The sequence below is a fragment of the Ovis aries genome, chromosome X, assembly GCF_016772045.2.
Source record: "Ovis aries strain OAR_USU_Benz2616 breed Rambouillet chromosome X, ARS-UI_Ramb_v3.0, whole genome shotgun sequence".
NCBI classification, from domain to species: Eukaryota; Metazoa; Chordata; class Mammalia; order Artiodactyla; family Bovidae; genus Ovis; species Ovis aries.
The window spans coordinates 36625737-36631645 of NC_056080.1; the positions used below are offsets into that span (position 1 = coordinate 36625737).

Consider the following 5909-nt stretch of genomic DNA (forward strand, 5'->3'; position numbering starts at 1 on the left):
ATCATGGCTCTGAAATATAGAATGTAGGGGAATTTAAAGCTTCTTTTGTTTTGCAAATCTTCCAGTAGACTTCTTCTGTCTCAACATATTCTAAACAGTTAGCTGGAGTAAGTCCTAGGATCCAAATGAAAAATAGGTGCTTTCTTATTTAAGGGGAAGGTCCTTTTTGTTAACTGAAATAAAGTATGTTGAATATGGATACTAAAACAGTTAAAAAGAACAGATCTCCTGTGAGGGCTCAATCCTTAAAGAATAGATAGCACACCATAACTTAGCTGTGCTATACTTCTGCATATCTTCATGACTTTTATTGTGGTCCTTAATTTGTCTTTATTGGGATAAAGCTTGTGGACTCCCACACTATAACATGAATGAAAATAGTAGCTTTGAGACCTCTCTTTGTGATATTTTTTCTTAACCAAACTCTTCATATGTTAAAATTAATTTGAATGAGGCATTTGAAAATAAAAATCTATAAGATTACCCTTAGAAGATGTAAAAGATATTAATAATTTCTGATATATATAATTTCTGTGTATATAAACACACCCAGCATCTGGTCCCATCACTTCATGGGAAATAGATGGGGAAACAGTGTCAGACTTTATTTTTGGGGGCTCCAAAATCACTTCAGATGGTGATTGCAGCCATGAAATTAAAAGATGCTCACTCCTTGGAAGAAAAGTTATGACCAACCTAGACAGCATATTGAAAAGCAGAGACATTACTTTGTCAGCAAAGGTCCATCTAGCCAAGGCTATGGTTTTTCCAGTGGTCATGTATGGATGTGAAAGTTGGACTATGAGGAAAGCTGAGCGCTGAAGAATTGATGCTTTTGAACTGTGGTGTTGGAGAAGACTCTTGAGAGTCCCTTGGACTGCAAGGAGATCCAAGCAGTCCATCCTAAAGGAGATCAGTCCTTGGAGGATCACTGGAAGGACTGATGCCGAGGCTGAAACTCCAATACTTTGGCCACCTCATGCGAAGAGTTGACTCATTGGAAAAGACTCTGATGCTGGGAGGGATTGGGGGCAGGAGAAGGGGACAACAGAGGATGAGATGGCTGGATGGCATCACTGACTCGATGAACACGAGTTTGGGTGAACTCCAGGAACTGGTGATGGACAGGGAGGCCTGGTGTGCTGTGATTCATGGGGTCTCAAAGAGTCGAACACAACTGAGTGACTGAACTGAACTGATATGCCCTCCTAACAATGTAGGTATGTTTATGTTGATAAAAATCTCAAAGATTATAAAATAAAAAGGAATTTAAGGAAAAACTTTAGTTGCTACATGTGTCATATAATTACTTATTAAAATAGCAATTATGAATTTTTTTAAAGGTAGGTAGATAGCAAGATAGGTAGACAGGTAAGTAGGTAGATTCTTAACTATAAAAAGCACTTCTATACAAACATGAAAATAAAATACAAAGTAATACATATGTTCTAAATGGTAAAAACAAAGTCTCTTTTTATTGTTTAGATTGAAGTAGAATAAAACCTATGTGGTGATGTGATTGTACTGTTAGGAAATTTGGTTTCAAAACTTTTGGAAACCAATAAATTATTGGCTGAAATGCTCACTATCCATTATGTTGTCATCGGAAAAAGATTTAATTTCTTCAGCAAAGAAACAATGTTAAGCTAATAAAGTACAGGTTAATCATCATATATTATAAGTGTGACTTCATGAAATAACAGGTTTTCGAGTACATCAAAGTTAGCTACACTCTTGTATTCTTACTTTGAAGCCAACCTACCACTGGAATAATTTTATCAGTTAACAGACAATGGGTGTCTGTACCTTGGTTTTTCAAAGTTTGTACCACTGGTTGTATTAATTAGGGCTGCCAGGACACAAATTACCACAAGCCAGATGGCTTAGAAAAACAGAAATGCATTGTCTCTCAATTCTGAAGGCTAGAAGTTCAAAATCAAGGTATGGGTAGAGTTGGTTTCTTCTGAGAGCTGTGAGGGAAGGATTTGTTAGGGTTTCCCTCTTGGACTTAAAGAAACGGATGATGTGTCTAAGTTTTCATGTTCACAGGACATTCTCCCTTTGTACATGTCTGTATATCCAAATTTCCTCTTTACATGACACCAGTCATACTGGGTTAAAGTCCAAACTAATGACCTCATTTTAACTTAATTACATCTGCAAGGACTCTACTTCCAAATAAGGTACTGGGGGTTAGGACTGCAACATATGATTGGCAGGGGTTGCACAATTCAACCTCCAATACAAGTCTATGGCAGATTAGCAATAAGACAAGCCAAACGGTACATGAAACAAGAGGATAACTGTGTTAAAGAAACCTGTCTTTTAATCTAAACTCCTCAATGAATTCCTGAAGTGGTGCCAACTCTCCTCTATCAATCAAATTGAAATCTTGAACAAATAAAATACTTAAAGGACATGCTATGACAGGCCCTTTCTGGCAGCTATGTCAAAGAATCAAAGTGGTGGTAAGAAAGGTGGGCAGTAAACTCTGGACAGATGCTTTAGAAGAGTCTTTACACAGATATAAGATTTTGGGGAAATGGGACACCAATCTTAGAAGGAAAAAGCTTCACAGTCAAGTTCATCCTGAACTCAAGGCATCAAATGGTCAATATATTTTGGAGCAGGACACGTGACTGCTGTCAAAACTAGTACCATCTTCCCAGTGATGTTCAGATCTTGGATCTGCAGCTTGTTTCAGTGCTGAGTTGTGATCTGGCTAAAGAAATCCATAGTGTTAACTGTCATCCACTGATGAAGGTCCTCTTTCTCTGGCAACATGGCAGCTTCCTTCGTGTTCCCACTTCCGACAGTGCTTCTGCAGGTTTTAAGTGTTCATATTGATGAGCTCCTTCAGGGATGTTCTTGGATTTCAATGTATTAGAGGAATGGCTGCTGAAGGGGAAGCTCTTCTTTTCTTCTTGAGGGTGAGGGTAGAGGTTGGGGAGGGAGAGAACACTGGGTTGCAGTGCAGTCAGTACGCAAAGGCAGCACTTGGGAACCAGGAGAGGTAGACACTCCTCAGTCTGCAGACAGCGAAACGCAGACTACTGCTACCCTGAGCGGGGGTCAAACTTGGGGCAAAGCCCAGTGCTGCCTCCCCCACACCACCAACCAGAAAAATGGACCCACCCGTATTTCAAAAGAAAAGATTCCACTTACACTGCAATTATGTCAGACATCAATTATAATGTTTGGACATCAAATAGCCAAATAATATATAATGATGAATTGTGGTAAATCATATGAAGGCAAAGAAAGACATTCTCTAAAGAACCCCAGTAAAATATGAAAATTTGCTGTATGTCTCAAGAATAAAATGAGATAATGTGTGAAAAGTACTCTGCACAGCATCTGGTATTCAGTAAATGCTCAATAACATGAGCTATTTTGATATTATGATTTTTCCCTATAAGTCCAGACACTAATAGCTTTTAAAAATAATTTATTTTAGCTTTGGCTGCATTGGATCTTTGTTGCTTTGCATGGGCTTTTCTCTAGTTGCAGCAAGAGGGGGTTACTCTTTGTTGCATTGTGGTGGCTTCTCTTGTGAAGCACAGGCTTTAGGTGCATGGCCTTTAGTAGCTGCAGCACACAGGCTTGGTAGTGGTGGTACATGGGCTTAGTTGCACCAGCATGTGGGATCTTCCCAGACCAGGGATTGAACCCACGTCCCCTGCACTGGCAGGTGAATTCTTATATCCACTGCACCACCAGGGAAATTCCTTTAATACTGTCTATATTGAAATATTTGTTGACTTATAGTGATGGATCCTTCTTAGGAATTCATAGTCCATTGTGTAGTACAGTCAATTCACCAACTTGTTCGTCTATCCTTCCATAAAGAAGAATTAAGTATATTCTATGTCACAATTCAAGCTTGTATAGTTTCCTCTCTCTGTACCCTAATCACAGCATTCTATCAATGCTATGACTGTCAGATGGAACTGAAAAATCAGATGATGATGTTTGTATTATTTTCTGCCAAGACACAAGAAGTTACAATGTTTATATCATGCAAAGATCAGACCGGTATCTAAATCATCCTTGCCAGGTTTTACTGTCAGTCATTTCCTTAGATCTCTGTTCAGTCATCCTGCAGAGTCTTACTATTTTGATTTCCTTCAGCTTGATGCCCGTCTCTCCTCCATTAGGATAGCATTCTTGGCTCGTGGTGCTGGAAGGGAGGGTGCCATCATGGGCAGCCTGTATGCCATTCCAGGAGAATCCCTGGGTGACTGAAAGGGACCTGAGTGCCCGCCACGAGGAGGAGAGAATGGAGTTTCCCTCCAGAATGTGGGGCGGGGTCAGCCACAAGCTTGTGCGGAGACGTGTCTTTGGTCCCTTCTGCTGTCGGCCTCTGCTCATGAATTTCCAGGCAACAAGCAGGTCAGAGAGTCAGGTGATTCAAAATTTTCAGCCTGTGGGGACTTTGAGGTCCATTTTATCAAGGCCTTCAAAGTTCACTTCAATCACTTCTACAGTTTCTTCACATCAAGTGGCCATTCAAGTACATACTTCCCCTTAGAAGAACAAGCCTTCCATCTCTTTGAGGAGAGCTTTATGAGGAATTTTAAGTGCTGCTTTAACTAAGTGGGATCAACATTGACTTGAAACACCCTTATAAACTGCGAAGTAGAGTTTCTATTTATGGAAGGGTTCTCCTAGTCTGTCATAAAGCTGAAGCTGGGGCTGTATCTCCTAAAGAATAATCAACACTATAAACCAGTAAAATAATAATAATGTAACCGAGCAGGATCCTATGGTGCCTTCCCCCCACATACTCTGCTTTAGCTCCTCTCTGAAGTACCTGGATAATAGTATTGCATTTGATACACATTTTCTGAGTTGTTTTGCAGAAGCAAAAACTTCCCACCAAATAGAAGATATTACTACTTGATGACCGTGAGCACAAAGTCCCAGGCCTCCTGGAGCCTAAGGACTGAGAAAGTTAACCTCTGTGACACCACCCTGTTGCTTCCTCATCAGACCATCAGAGAATTGTGCATGATTCCCCAGGCACCCCATCTGGCTTTTAAAAGTGCTTCCCTTGAAACCCTTCCGGGAGTGTGAGGTTCTTCAGATATGAGCCACCTTATCTCCTTGCATGTCTGCTCAGTTCGTAAGTGGTGTCGGACTCTTTGTGACCCCATGGACTGTAGCCCGCCAGCGTACTCTGTCCATGGGATTTCCCAGACAAGAATATTGGAGTGGGTTGACATTTCTTCCTCCATGGGATCTTCCTGACCCAAGGATCGAACTTGTGTCTCCTGAAGTGGCAGGCAGATTCTTTACCACTGAGCTACCTGAGAATCATGGCCCGCAATGAATCTTTCTCTGCTCCAGACTCTAACATTTCGCTTTGTTTGGGCTCACTGTGCACGAGGCGCATGGGCCTCATTATAAATAATAGCTAAATTTATTAAGTCTTTAATACTGTGTCAGTCAAACACAGTAAAAGGTAAAGTAAGCCCTTCAACCATCAACTCATATGATCTCAGCCACACATACATGCAAGATGTATTGTTATCCCAAGATGGGCCAGCTGAAGCTTGGAGAAGTTGCACATCTTGCCCAAGAATCTACTGCAGAGGCCACATGATCACTGATATTTTTCCCTAAAATAATGCTGTATTATACATGTACTTTAGAGTTTACAAACTTGTTTGGTTTACACTATTCCCATTTGATTTCCCTGCTGACATATTCAGGAGGGTCTGCTCCAACCACATCTTGCCTGCCATCTCTTTCATTAGAGAAAGTAGAAAGCATTATCTTTAGAATACTGTTTACATCATAGAAACAACGAGTTCAAGTCTGGCCCTAATGGCTACCTCTATAATGTGTTCTGGACCAAGAAAATTTTCTTATCTGGGTAAATGGTGGATTGGGTAGAGAAGCTGATA

At 40.6% G+C, this 5909-nt stretch overlaps 1 pseudogene; it reads right to left on the reverse strand.

Moving 5' to 3' along the window:
• Nucleotides 1-2308: 2308 nt before the first annotated feature.
• LOC114111580 (MOB kinase activator 1A-like) lies at nt 2309-5395 on the reverse strand (annotated as a pseudogene).
• Nucleotides 5396-5909: the final 514 nt, after the last annotated feature.